Here is a 14781-nt window from a genome sequence, read left to right on the forward strand (position 1 = left end):
GATATCCCGCCAATTTCACAGGAAGTTGCCACAATACTCATATGAAACATCTGAGTTGCTTTAAATTTCACATGTACAGTATGTTCAAGTTTTGCCCCTCTTCACATTCTAAGATGAATCTTATGGTTTTGCCAGAGCGCCGTCCACTGTGAGAAGCCAGTAGGCCTCTAACATAGAATGTCCAATCTTCTTTGAATTCTACATGATAAATATCATTCAGTTTTACATATAATCATGTTGCATTGTCACACTGCCACCTATTATGAGTGAACAGTACTACCTCATACAGAAAATGCATCATGCGCATTATTTCACATTGGATGACAGTCCTGGGAGGATATCATGGCCTTACTACTGCACTGCAGCACACTGCATTGGCTGTCAACACCCGGCAGAGGCTTCAAACCCATAGTTGAAACACACCTCAACATGCACTAGGATGTGAGGGTCCTTCAGTTCAGCCAATAAAATAAAGAGTATTGTCTAGATCTCCTCTTTTTGTGAAGAATCAGAAGATGGCATTTGATGTAAATGAGGGCTTTAATACTGATGTTACAGATGTGCCTGTTAACACCTGCTTGATTCTGACACAAACAAAAATAGTCTCTGTACTGTAAATGACATGTTCCCCGTCTAAGTGGCACAAACTGAACCCCGCCAGTTTCTGAGCCAGTGCACAGCTCCCGGCAATGACGGAGGACTCTCGTCACTAGAACGTTGCCCCCGGCGATGTGACCCAGACTGGAGCCTCTTCTCCCTCGATGCTGCAGCCAGTGTCAGTGACAGCCCTGCTGGTGCGGCCCATCACACCTCCCGGATGGCATTATCTAACTCACACGAGTGCAGTCACTGGGTCATGACACACGCGCTCACAAACCCTCGCCTAGAAAGTTACACTTGCGTCAGCGCTCCAAATGGTTCAAGCTCTGAGCCATTATCATCGCCGCTCTGGTTGGGAAATCAATAGAGGTTGAAAATAGCACAGTTCGGTGCTGAATGTTGAATACATGGTGTCCACAGCTCCTGTGAAGTGAACAATAAACTGTGTGTTCTGTCCTGAAGTAGGGTTGGTGTGTGGTGAATAAAAAGGCTTCAGAGGACTTGACCTATCAGGGTGTCAATAAATTCTCAGATATGAAAGCCAGTAAAGATATATAGACTCTTCACTGATTGGTGATTCTGCTCTGCTAAATATGTGCATTTTATCTGCACAGTCATATCACTTCATCAGTGTATCAGTACATTTACTTGATTCATAATTTATCTCTGCACACTTGATTTGCAATTTGAACACCTAAACACTACATTGTACATAACAGTTCTCCTAATAAAACTGGACATTTACAGCTGTGACTGTTTTTAGACTTTTTGAGGATTATGTAAAAAACCAATCCAATCGACTTTATTTATTAAGCGCATTTTTAAAACATTATGATTATGAAAGTGCTGCACATCGACTAATACGTCAATAAAAACACAAAACCAGCTTTTGCAGCTGTAACAGCTTTCACTCTTGGGGGCATTTCCAGAACATTTTGGAGTGTTGTTGGACAAGGAAAGCAGTTCATTGCGAAGGTGCTCAATGGGATTGAGGTCAGGTCAAGTTCTTCCCCACTGGAAGACTGTGCACTGGAGCACAGTCATGTTGGAATAGAAAAGGGCCTTCCCCAAACTGTTGCCACAGAGTTGGAAGCATAGCATTGTCCAAAATGTCTTGGTATCTAGAATCATTAAGATTAGCCTTCACTGGAGGTAAGGGGTCTAGCCCAATCCCTGAATCACAGCTCCACATCATTATCCTCCGTCCACCAAACTTCACAGTTGGCACAATGTGGTCAGACAGGTCTTCTCCTGGTATCCACTAAACTCAGACTTGCCCTTCTGACAGCCAAACAGAGAAGTGTGAAACACCTGAATTCAAAAATACTTTTGCAGAATACTTTTTTCCATATAGTATATAATGAAATATAAATTTTATGCTCTTATTATATAGACTTTATCAACATGCTGATGGATGTTAAAGTGTATAACATGATTTCATGACACCTGTTGGCAGTAGTGAAAGCCATGTTAATGAACTACGGCTATACAGAATAAATAAATCTTCGCCTAAGTTTTAGAGCAATCATGATCACTTCAGTCTGTTTCATAACCACCCAAATCTCATCAGAAGCTTAAAGAGCAACAGATTTTTTGCTCAGATGACTTTTCCCTTCAGAACATTGAGTTTGCTCGTGGAAAAAAAGAGTTGTGGGGATCCTGATGTTGATTCCTGATAGGAAATGCCTCTTTAACCAACAGGAACACCACACAATGGGGGTCATTGTGGGGAATCACAGGGTTTTTATAACGTAGTGAAGTGGAGGTAGGAGGCAGCTGAGTAGAAGAACATGTACTGGTTTTAATTTTCTTAATTTGCGTCATTCCTCCGTCAAAACATTTACTGTAAATTACAAGCGTGTCTCCATGTGACATAGGAGATCCCTGCCTGTTCCATCTCTCATCATCTCTCTGCTTCATGTCCTCTACGGCTTTGATCTTATTTCCATTTGCAGTTGCAGAAAATAAATAAAAGAATATAATTACAGATAGTTTGAATTTAGATGGTTGAGAGACAGACAGACAGGTCAAGTATCTGATTGAGTTTTTACGCTGGAGAGAAAAAAGGCAAACAAATAGAGGGCAAAGCGACTGTTTGTTCTAATTTCTCTTCTGCGTCACACTCAGGCCCCTCAGGGCGAGCACGCCAGTTTGAAACTAACCTTTGCACTTTATTGGGAGGGGAACGGGGACAGATGTGTTGGTTGGTAAAATGTGTTTATTGTTTCCAATATTTTCTCACAACCTCCCTTGAGAGGTTGAGTTTTAACTGCTCTGTTCCTGTTTTTCTTTCTGTCCTTGTTGAAAAAGTCGGCCAAGAGTTAACTCTAGACACTTGTCCTGTTGAATTGACCTTTTAAAGAGCTTTAAAATGCAACTAAGTGGTTAAAAGCAGGGATGCGCGATACTGGATTTTAGCCGATACTGATACCGATATTATGTTTTTCGGACAATAAATTTCCATCCTTTTGGCAGTGGTGGGTAGAGTACACAGTTACAGTACTTGAGTAAAAGTACTGTTACTTAACAATAATAATTTCTCAAGTAGAAGTAAAAGTACTCATAAAAATAAATACTTGAGTAAGAGTAAAAAAGTACCTTATTGCAAGTAGTGCATAACTTCATTTTGTGCAATTTGTTAAAACGTATTGCATTACGACATTATTCAGGGGTAGTAATGTGAACTGCACATTTTCATAAAGTAGCATAACTTGCCAAACGTAAAATAAAAAATCTAACTTAATGCATAAAGCAGCAGTCACGTTATGTTTGTTAATCACAATTATGAGGTTAAAAAAAAATTCAATATAATGAAAAAAAAGGACTCTCTCATCATAGTTATCTTATTTCTACATGCTGATTTTAATCTCACATGAATTTGTACCTTGCAGTTCTTTCTTTTTAATCACATTAGATTTATTTCATCATGTGTGAATGATTTTTGGCTTGTATTTATGAAATTAATCTTATGAACTGTCCCCATTTCTGACTTTTGGTCCTTTTTTATTTGATTTTTACTTTTTGCTCTAATTTATGAATTTTTATCCTGATTATCACTTAACAAATTTAGCCTACTAGCCCCACGTTATAACCACGTTAGGTATAATCACTGATATTAGAGACATGCCACACGCACATGATAATAGTATCACCTATGACATAACGTTAAATGGCGTGTAAAATCACATTTTTGGCAGAACTGCAGAGGTGGTTGAACACATCATTTATCACAGACACAACTGTGTCTTTGCAGTCTGCAAATTAAAACAGAGATTTGAACTTATTCGTTTAGCTAACTAGCAGTGCAGTCGTTAGCTTGTTTAGCTTCTTACCATAACGTACTTTCTTAGATTTGACGTGATATTTTTGGAGCTTGAGATTTCCACCGTTTTAGGTAGACAGAGTAGGCAGCGTATTATGTGGCTGTTGTTCCTCGTCGTTCGAAAGGCAAAGACTCTTGATGTTGGACCCGGGATGAACATGCTCCTCTGAAGGAGATGCAGGTATCACATCTTCCGCCATAATCTCCAACTGTTGATAGTTAAGGGGGCGGGGTCACTCCTCCGTTTACTCTGCGGTGCTGAGGATTTTACCTCACGCTGCTGTGAGAGCTCAGCTGAGTGTAAAAAAATTATTAGTGAAAATAAATTAGAGACAAGTAAAAGTAGCGACCAGTGCATGCCCAATGTAACGGAGTAAAAGTATAGTTTTTTCATCACAAATGTACCGGAGTAGGAGTAAAAAGTAGTCTGCTCAATAACTACTCTCAGAAGTAGGATTTAAAAAAAAAACTACTCAACTACATGTAACAGAGTAAATGTAACACGTTACTACCCACCTCTGCCTTTTGGACACACTTTAATGTTTGAGAATGACCAAGGAAACAAACTTGAGGATGACCAAGGAAAAATATCAGCAGAAATATCAGCAGAAATTTTGATATCTGCAGAAAAAAAAAAAAAAAAGTGGGTATACTCTGTATGCCAGTGTTTACCCTTCACAACAACACTGGCTGCATCTGAGCTAAATGCTACATCGATGGCAGCATTGGGAAATTCTTGCAAATGGGAAACCTTTGGAAAGCGTAGTGTTATTTTTTTCAAACTTTGCAGAATTGTCCTCTCTAACTCAACAGTGAAATAATTAGATTTTAAAGGTCATAGGTCAAGGTCATTGGGGCTGATGTCCATCCATTTTTTGTGACCAAGACATTTCAAGAATGCACTAAGAGCTTACTTTAAAGTCTGCTAAATGTTCACTCTGACTCTGGAATAAACTAAACACATTCTGGAGGTACAAGGTCAAGGTCACTGTGACCTAAAACCTGCTGAGGACAATATTAAGAATAGATAAAGCGGATTTTGTCCAATTTTGCACAAACTTACTCTTGGACATGAGTGATTATTAAGTTACTTTTAGAGAACAACAGTCCATACTTTTCTGCAACCCAATTTCTCCCAGGTGCACACCCACCAGCTGCCAGACGGATAGAAATCTAAAACTCTGAAAATGATGGGTGGGTATTTCAACAGCACTTTCCATGTGCTAATTATCCAAAACTCTGCAAGGAGCGCACAGAGAATTTACAGAACAAGATTAATGGGGCAGAACCACAAGTGCACAAGTTCACTGGCACACAGACTCATTCATACACAAGCACACAAACCCAGTGGTGCCTCTGAGAACAGTTTGACGCTGATGTGCAGTGAAAGGCAGAGGTGGTGCATTAGATGGAGTGTAGAGCTGCTGTGAGTCAGGCTGTGCTGCCGTGTCAGCTTGTCCAGACAGACACTGCTCTCCCGGCTGTGTGTAGGTGTCTCTCCGGGGACAGTTGAGCTTTTCTGTTACAAAACCTGCAGTTCGGTCCAGGAGCCCGCTGCAGCTTTTCAATACTTCATGACATGCAAGGGCCGCCTGCCTGGTAACACAGCAGAGTACTCCATCTGAGGGTCACGGTGCAGCAGAATAAAATGTTTTTAAATCAAACATCCATTAACAGATTATCTCTGGACCTCACTGTGAAAGACTCATTACATGACATGCTCACAATGAGTGTTTTAATCCCTTTTCCAGGCTCAGTTCAGACCTTTTCTATGGATTAATGGATTCTTTTGACAAATGTTGGTATATTATCTCAAGCAAAATGTCCGACCAACCTGTGTTTTATCTCTAAAATATTGATGATATGAAAAAATGTGTCTAAATGCAAAACTGTTCTGTACAGTTTTAATCTGCTTCAACAAAATGCTCTCATGTGAGGCCTAAAGAAGGCTTTTCTCACTGCCTTTTCACATGTGAAATAAAAATTACCAGATATTTCAATGAATCACCTGTCTTTTCAACAGTGTTGAAACAGCAATGATTAAACTTATGAAAATGCAATGCATATGAGCATAAAATACTTGAAACTCTTTAAAGAACCTCATAGAATCAGCATGCTTAGCATGATTGTAATTGATGCCCTGTTTATATGACAATGTTTTGCTTCATTTTCCGTTTCCAAAAAGTTCCACGTTCAGACAGCAATATTTGCAAAACGATCTCCGTTCACACAGGACTGCGGAAAACACTAAAAATGATGTAGTATACATGCCAGGTCACTAGATGGCGGTGTGATTTTCCACCAGATTCTGACTTTACTCATACGCCCTTTGGCGTATGGGTCGAGTCAGAATCTGGTGCAGGCACGAAATACGTCTCCACTGATCCAAGTGATAGTGAGGTAAATCAACACTTTGTTGGAGAAGTACAGTTAAATTCAAAAGAATGAAGAGCACGAACAGCACACTGGTGTCGGCCATCTTTGTTCTGGGCTTCCCATCCGCGCATGCGTTATAAGCCTACTCGCATATGGATATTTACTGCAGCCGCAGTGTGCATGTTCGTTTTCAGAAAGTGCTGTTTTCCCTGTTTATATGGAGACGGAGATGGGGGCGTTTTGAAAAATTTTCCAAAAAGTTCAGTTTTCAGGCACCAAAACGCTGTTGCCATGTAAACAGACAGCCAAAACGCTACAAAACTTTTGCGTTTTCACTCAAAAACATGGTCGCGTAAATGGGGCATTAATGTGGCAACCCCGAAGGCTCAATCTAAGGGTCTTTTTAAAATTGATTAGTTTTCATGCCTCTATTTATGGTCGCCCATAAGGGTGGATAGATGGGAGAGCTTTCTGAGGCCCAGCCAAAAAAGGGCCCATGTAGAGCAAAATCATGGCCAATGAAAGTTAAGCTGTTATAACCATATTTTATCTTTTTGAAACTTGAAAAATAAACACCCTTATCAAAGCAACAAATATTGTAATTTACGTATTCATACTTTAGTGTATAGCATTCTTAAAAATGTAAACCTTCCCGTCTTTAAACACAATTAAAATGGGTAAAAAAAATTGCAAAGGTGGGCAGAAACGGTGGTAAATGTGTTTTAAGAGTAGAAGAAATTGGTTTAAAATTGGCCAAAAAAATTTTAAGTGGCAAAAAATGGGCTGTCAGAGGCAAACATTGGACAGAAAGTGGCAAAAATCTGTTTAAAAGTGGAAAAAGGGCATGGCAAATGGTAAACTGCAGATAAGTTGATAAAAATGGGTAAAGAAAGTGGTAAAAATGTGTTAATAATGGCAAAAATCTGTCAACAGAGGCAACAACAGGCGGAAATGGGATAAAAAATGGGCAGGAATATGAAAGGGTATAAAAGTGGTAGAAATACAATTTTAGAGGTAGCAAATATGGGTTAATACTGGTCAAAATAGGAGGAAAAGTGTTGAAAAGGGGTTAAATCTGGCAAAAAATGTGTTTAAACGGCAAAAATGGGTCAAAAGAAGTCAAAATGGGCAAAAAAGTGTACAAAATTGACAAATCATTGCAAACAATGGTGGCAAAAATGGGAGGAAAAAGCGGTTTGAAGGGGTTAAAAAATGGGCACCGATGAATTAAACCAACATCAGAACAAAAAGATAGTTTGGCACATTATTCAGTTCCAAAATGAACTGTTTTCCAGGATGTTAGCAATAATGCTACTTAGGGGCCCAGCCAAATCTGTGGGCAGGCCTGCCTATGTTATTCATTTCAAGACATATAATCTCTGTATCACCGCTATGCAGATGACTCACAGTTTTACCTTCTAGTTTCATTAGTTTGTTTCATGAGAGGGTAAAGTTTGTCTGTTTTTCTTTAACTATACGTTGAAATATCTTCTTGAGTATTTTGCCCAGCTGTCAAGGGAGACTATAAGGGGCATGTAAACCCACCTTACTTGAGATAGAATCTGCCTTCCTTTTCTAAAACTGAGTTTTTAAGCAACAATCCTTAAAATACTGATTGACATTTTTAGGATTGTTGGGTAAAAATGTAAGTTTTAGATTCATGAAAAGTGAGGCAGGAAAATCTGCTCTAGGATGCTGTAGACATGTTGGATAAATGTGCCAAACCATGCCCACCCACAAGGAAGAGGAGCTGCTCTGGAATTAAGACTTCAACCTGAATGGAGGACTAACATGCTCATGTTCGGGCCCTTTAAGTTTTTGATATCTGTTATTAAGACAACCACAGCTGCATTTGACATAAAGTCACCAAGGAGTGACCATGTTAACTGGTGACACTGGTCTCTGATGTGAAACAGACGATAGATCCTGTTACTTTTATTGTCCTTGCTGGACAGCAGGTGTTGGCAAGACAGCCGAGAAGTCGCCCCGTCAAAACGGAAGTGTCGTAATTTGCTGGTATGATGTATTTCCAGTTTCAAAATTTTTTTAATTCAACTTTACTCATAAAAAAGTCTGGCGGTAACTTTCATAAAATAACCACATTGCAAACATTACAGTTGAAGCAATATCTCATAGAGAAAACAGAGAAAAACATCAGAGGTCAAATCTGGGAGTAAATTATGTATCAACCCATTGCAGAAGTAGTTGCATGACAATCGCTCACTTTTGCTTCATTAACTTTAGCGACCTGCCAAGGGACAACAGATGCAAATTAGCATTTTTGCTAACTCTGGCGCATTTGCAGTATGTACCCCGTACGTTTGTACATTAATATGCACTGTCCCTTTTAAATAAACAAATAAATAAAATAAAATAAATAAAATTATCTACATATGTAGCAACCCATTTCAGAAGTAGGTGCACAACTGGTTGCTCACTTTAGCTTCAGTAACTTTACCTAAAACTAGCTTAGCGACACTAGCTGCATAATTAATGTTACTCACAATGTTAGCTTTAGCAAATATAGCTAAAGCTTCCATAGCTACATCAATAATATAGCTACATAGCTTACGCAGCCACTTTGTAAGCTTAGCTTTAGCCACATTATCCACAAGGCTACATTATCTTCATATGTATCAACCCATTTCAGAAGTAGGGGCACAACCGGTCGCTCACTTTAGCTTCAGTAACTTTAGCTAAAGCTAGCTTAGCTACACTAGCCACATAATTAATGTTACAAGCAATGTTAGCTAGTGTAAATTCAGCAAAGGTTCCATAGCGATATCAATAATGTAGCTATGTAGTTTATGCAGCTCGTGAGCTTAGCTTTAGCAACATTATCTATGTAGCTATGTTATCTACATAGCCAATGTGGCTAACAGAGCTATTGGGCTATGTAAGCTACATTAGCTGCACAGGAATATTTTCACAGAGGAGAAGTTTTTACTCTGTAAGAAGACTGTTTACTCAGCTTCATAGTTTGTAATCAGGTTTTGCAGGTCAGATTTTTCACTTTTAACTTTGGTATCCAACTCTTACCCTAACCCTAGTGTTTGATCCAATTTTTCAATGTTTTTGTGCGTATTTTTGTTCTGACAGAGATGGTGTCTTACATAAACAGTCTGCATTCTCATTGTTGGCTGTTCTTATTTTTACAGTGAGTGAATGTGTCTGTATGATGTGAACTCTGGCGTAATGAACCATTCCTGAAAAAGGCACCAATACTTTTGTTTAGCACACTTTGCAAAGAAGCTGGGTCAGGATTTCCTTTCAGCTGGGATTGTAGAATCCACATTGAGTCTTGAAACAGGACAGGCTTAGTAATTCACATCTCCGTAGACCATTGATTCCCAACCTGGGGTCCAGGACCCCACATGGGGGGCGCCAAAGATCTTAGAGGGGGTGTGAGGCTTTGTCTGCTCTGAGGCTGCAAAATTAGATTTGCAAATTTTAACTGAAACCACAGGAAGCAGTTATTAAGTTGTTTATGCAAACGTCTTTTGATAAGAAAAGCATGCATAGGCCTTTCTAAGGGTTAAATCAGTGATACACTTAAAATCTATGTTGATTTTTTGGAGTGTGCCACTTTTTCTTCTCTTTTGGGTCCTGGGGGCGCACTGCTTTTCTTAGGTACACGTTGGGGGGCTCCAAGGAAAAATGGTTGGGAAACACTGCCATATACCGCTTTCCCACTAAAATTAGCGCGTAAAAGCTTTTTTTTTTTTTTTTTTTTTTTCTTTTACATGGGTAAACCCGCTAACATGTGGCAAGTGACTCCTTTCCCATTGCCAGCAGACCTGGGTCTGATCGCCAGTACGAGCTGCATGGCTGTTTTTTTTTTCCTCTGGTGCGTCATCAGCGCCAAAGCACAGCTAGGTAAACAATGGAATGGAGCATGGAAGCCATGGACACGGTGGTCAACTGTCTTCTGTACTCTGTACTTTTGTCCCTCTTTTAAAATATACAAACTCAGCACAGACTGAACGACATTCAAGGGCTGATGATATGAAGGCGGATGGAATTTGTTGCTGAGATGGCAAAGAGGAGACAACAATGACAGGGGAGACAACCATGCTCGTCCCTCTGCTGCCGGCGTCCTTTTGTTGCCCCAAGTTACGGGCGCGATATTATGACGTATGCACGTTACGCCAAAGTCATCCCGCATTCACACGGGTGTGACGTTCCCTCTGGAGCCGATCGGAGGCGAGCCAATAAAAACCCGTGTCCATTGCAGGGTCAGTCGACATGGGTCTAAATGCTGATTAGAGCCTTTCCCACTGCCGACAGGAGCAGGCTGTTAGTGTTTAACGGGCCAGTGGAAAAGGGGTAATAGACGGTGTAGGCAGTATGTCAATATGTCAGGGACAACAGTGTAAACATCATGACCGCTGAGAGCTAGCGCTGCTAAAGCTACCAGTGCAGCTAATTATATGTGCATCAGGGAAGGTGGAGATCTAAAAAATCTAAATTTGGGGAAATTTTATATTCAATTCAGAGTCGCTGAAATTAATATTTGTGATTCTGATGTGAATCACTTTTTTTCCCAGCACCTCTGAGAGCCATTTAGTTCTCTTCTTTGTTCTTTTGCAAAACAAAATAATTCATTTGCGATGCTGTGCAGTAATTTATGCTGATTGTGATTGGGAAAAAAAGCCACAGAAGCCTCCCCCCTCCATCTGCTACGTCTGTTATAAAACCCTGCTCTAAAGCTGGCTGCTTCTTGCTCTTTTGCCTCGGACGTTTACAGATCTAGCACCATTGTTAATGTGCTTATAAATGATTTTCATTAACCTGATTCTGCTGCCTCATGCACCTCAACGTCTCTGCCATGAGTGACCTTGATACCACAGGCTTACATAACTGTCACGGTGTCCGTTCTCACAGATGTGTAACACGAGCTCTGACACAGGAGTTAATAAGCTGTGTATAGTGTTTGTGTGTGAGGGGGATCAATCTGCCGCACAGCCTCTCACACAGCTGCTATCAAAAACAACATTCAAAGTCATTGTAGCAGACAGTTTGTTTGATTTTAGACGTCAGTGTTTTTAAAAAATGACAGACTGATGGAAAGTGGCTGCATGTGTGAGGAAGTGTATGTTCCCTAAAGGTGTCTGTGCCAGATGATACGTGTGATGCTGCTGTTTTGACTCACTACATTTTCCATTTTGGGAGCTCCCGTCCTCCCAATCTGTTTCTTTTTTTTTCATCTCTTACGTCAATGCCTCCAGACTGTCACTGAGTGAAAGGGTTTTCCTACTCAATTCCCCCTGAGAGATGCTGCCAGCTCTGCTTTATTGTTGCAGGCCCTGTGCTTTTACAGACGACGGGTTCCGGCGCAAGAAAACTTCTGTGGAATTTCTGACCAAACTTCCTGAGAAATCCCCCAACTTCCTTGTTTTCTCTGCTGGGCCGAGTATTTTCCAAGCAGGTGTTCATCATACAATAAAGCTAACTAGTTTGCCATTTTTTCCCCTTTGGCGAAACGATCACAGGATCATGACGTTAACAGGATGTGCGCTCACTTCCTCTTAACAGAGTGCTTGTTCCTGTCATTTGTCTTGAAGCCATGCAATAACTTTGTGCAGCAGTGAAGGAGACTAAAAGTGATTCAACTGAGCACTTCTGAAGTGTGGCTCTAGTCTCGTAAATTTACACAGACATGGCTGAGCAGAAGATTTACACAGGAAAAGGCACACAGCCTGTAAGGATCTTAGTGTGAGACGCAGAGCATAACAGCAGAGGACAAGAGAAAAAAAACAGCAAAGAAATAAGAGCAATAAAAGAGGCAAATCTTTCAGGCAAGACCATTAATTACCTTGACAAATTCAGCAGAGCCCCACTGACTGCTGGGCTGGAACAAAATATTGCTCCTTGTCTCAAACAATCTGCTCTACGAATGCTAACCCTTGCCCTCATACTCGACCCATTTTCCTGCCCTCCGTCCGGTTGTGCAAACTCACATGACCCACTTAGAGAGGCTCACGCACACACTCACAAAAGGTCTGTACATCTTGTGTAACCAACAGTTTTAAGGGATGAAAGACGGACTTGTAAACTTCTTGCAGACTGTTGGCTGTATTGTGGAGCTTAGCTGACGTCAGTGGAGGCTGGTGACTTCATGGATCTGCTGCAGCCTGGGGAGATGACTGACAGACAGGTGACACAGATAAACAAATAAGCTGCAGTCAGAGGGACTGTTTCCACTAAAAGAGACAATTCCTCATTGTTGTGCAATTAACTTTGTAAAGAATAACATTGTGCTATAATGCAAAATTACGTCTGGACTCAGCTGCAGACCTTTTTCCCTTACAGACAAACAGGGATGGCTGTTTTAAATGGGCCAGCAGGGCTGAGCACCCCAACCAGTGTTAATGTGAACAAAAGTAATGGAACATGTGACTGACAGATGTGTTTAGTTGCACATGTGTCCTATTACATTGGTTGTTCAAACAATAAATAGCACTGAATATTTACACTCAGCTTCAGATTTGGGTTTTGCCTGTGCAGACTAAATTTATGGTTAGCAGTGTAACCAACTTAATGACCAGAGCTGTCTATGTGTCAAAAACAAGCAACTGTGAAGCTGAGAGAAGATGGAAAATCTATCAGAGCCATTGCAAAAACATTGCCATAGCCAGTACAACCATTTTGAATGTACTGAAGAAGAAAGAAACCACTGGTGTACTAAGAAACAGACATCAAACAGGTAGACCAAGGAAAACAGCAGTAGCTGATGACAGAAACATTGGGAGAGGTGCAAAGAAGGACCCTTAAATAAATGTTGGTTACATCAGTAACAACAGGAGTGAAGGTTTCACTATCTACTGTCCAATGAAGTGAAGGTATCACCATCTTCTGTTCACAGGAGTGAAGGTATCACTATCTCCTGTTCACAGGAGTGAAGGTTTCACCATCTCCTGTTCACAGGAGTGAAGGTTTCACAATCTTCTGTTCACAAGCGTCAAGGTTTCACAATCTACAGTTCACAGGAGTGAAGGTTTCATCATCTCTTGTTCACAGGAGTGAAGGTTTCACAATCTTCTGTTCACAGGAGTGAAGGTTTCACAATCTTCTGCTCACAAGCGTCAAGGTTTCACAATCTACAGTTCACAGGAGTGAAGGTTTCACAATCTTCTGTTCACAAGCGTCAAGGTTTCACAATCTACAGTTCACAGGAGTGAAGGTTTCACCATCTTCTGTTCACAGGAGTGAAGGTTTCACCATCTCCTGTTCACAGGAGTGAAGGTTTCACAATCTTCTGTTCACAGGAGTGAAGGTTTCACAATCTACAGTTCACAGGAATGAAGGTTTCACAACTACAGTTCAAAAGCGTGAGGGTTTCACAATCTACCATTCACAGGAGTGATGGTGTCGCAGTATACTGTTGGCAGAAGAACTCATGAACAAAAGTACAGGGGCTACACCAGAAGATGCAAAGCACTCATTAGCAAGAAGAACAGGAAGGCCACACTGGAATTTGCTGCCCCCAAAAAAAAAAAAAAAAACAGAGATGAGGCTCAAAAATGCTGAGACTGACTTCTATGGACCGATTAGACAAAAGTTAACCTTTACCATAGTGATGGAAAGGCAAAAGTTGAAGCTTATCTGTGAAACACCGTGGAGGTAATGTCATGGCTTGGGCTTGCATGGCTTCTTCTTGGACGGGCTCATTAATCTTCATTGATGATGTAACACATGATGGCAGCAGGAGAAGAAATCAGAAGTCTACAGAAACAGTTTGTCTGCCAATTTAAAGAAAGATGTAACCAAACTGATTGAGATATCCTTCATCATGCGCCAAGATACTGACCCAAAACACACTGCCAAACAACAAAGGAGTTCATCAGGGGTGAGAAGTGTGAGGTTTTAGACTGGCCAAGTCAATCTCCAGACTTGTACCCTATAAAACCTGCATTTCACCTGCTAAAGAGGAGACTGAAGGGTGTAACCCCCCAAAACAAACACCAACTGAAAGAGGCTGTGAAGAAAACCTGGAAAAACATCATAAAAGAAGAATGTAAAAGTTTTAAACATTTACTCTAATCTATTTCATGCCTATCTGCTCCAATACTTTGAAAAGTATCACCTAAGCTCACCTTAAAATTTGGTGTTCTGTTACAAAAAGGCCCCCTTCTAAGTGGTGTATCAGATTTAGATGTAAATACCTGGAATTAAATGCTGAAATGTTGACTTCCTGTCTCATATTCATCTTTTGATGTCAAACCAAAATGTTTTCAGTCTACAGCAAAAAGAAAGGGCCTGGACTATATTGGAGTATAACTGTAGTATTATGGGCAGCAGACTTGCTAAGATACTAACTGAAAATCTCTGAACTTAAGAAATGATCTATTTTATATCATATTGTTACACATGTATTGTTTAAATTTTAATAACCGGTGCCACTTCTTGCTATATACGACAAGGATGAGCTGGGATGGTTAAAGTAACAGCAGTTTTAGACTGGGTGATTTTCTGTTATTCTT

General features: G+C 40.4%; 1 long non-coding RNA gene across 1 annotated transcript in view; it reads right to left on the reverse strand.

The window, feature by feature from the left end:
- LOC121522807 overlaps window positions 1–12189 on the reverse strand; it is a 26621-nt gene extending 14432 nt beyond the window's left edge. The window contains exon 1 of the long non-coding RNA XR_005993002.1: window positions 12114–12189. This is a non-coding gene — a long non-coding RNA (uncharacterized LOC121522807). The remainder of the gene's footprint in view (window positions 1–12113) is intronic.
- Between the last annotated feature and the right edge of the window lie 2592 nt (window positions 12190–14781).

Source organism: Cheilinus undulatus, linkage group 15 (assembly GCF_018320785.1).
Source record: "Cheilinus undulatus linkage group 15, ASM1832078v1, whole genome shotgun sequence".
Taxonomy (NCBI): domain Eukaryota; kingdom Metazoa; phylum Chordata; class Actinopteri; order Labriformes; family Labridae; genus Cheilinus; species Cheilinus undulatus.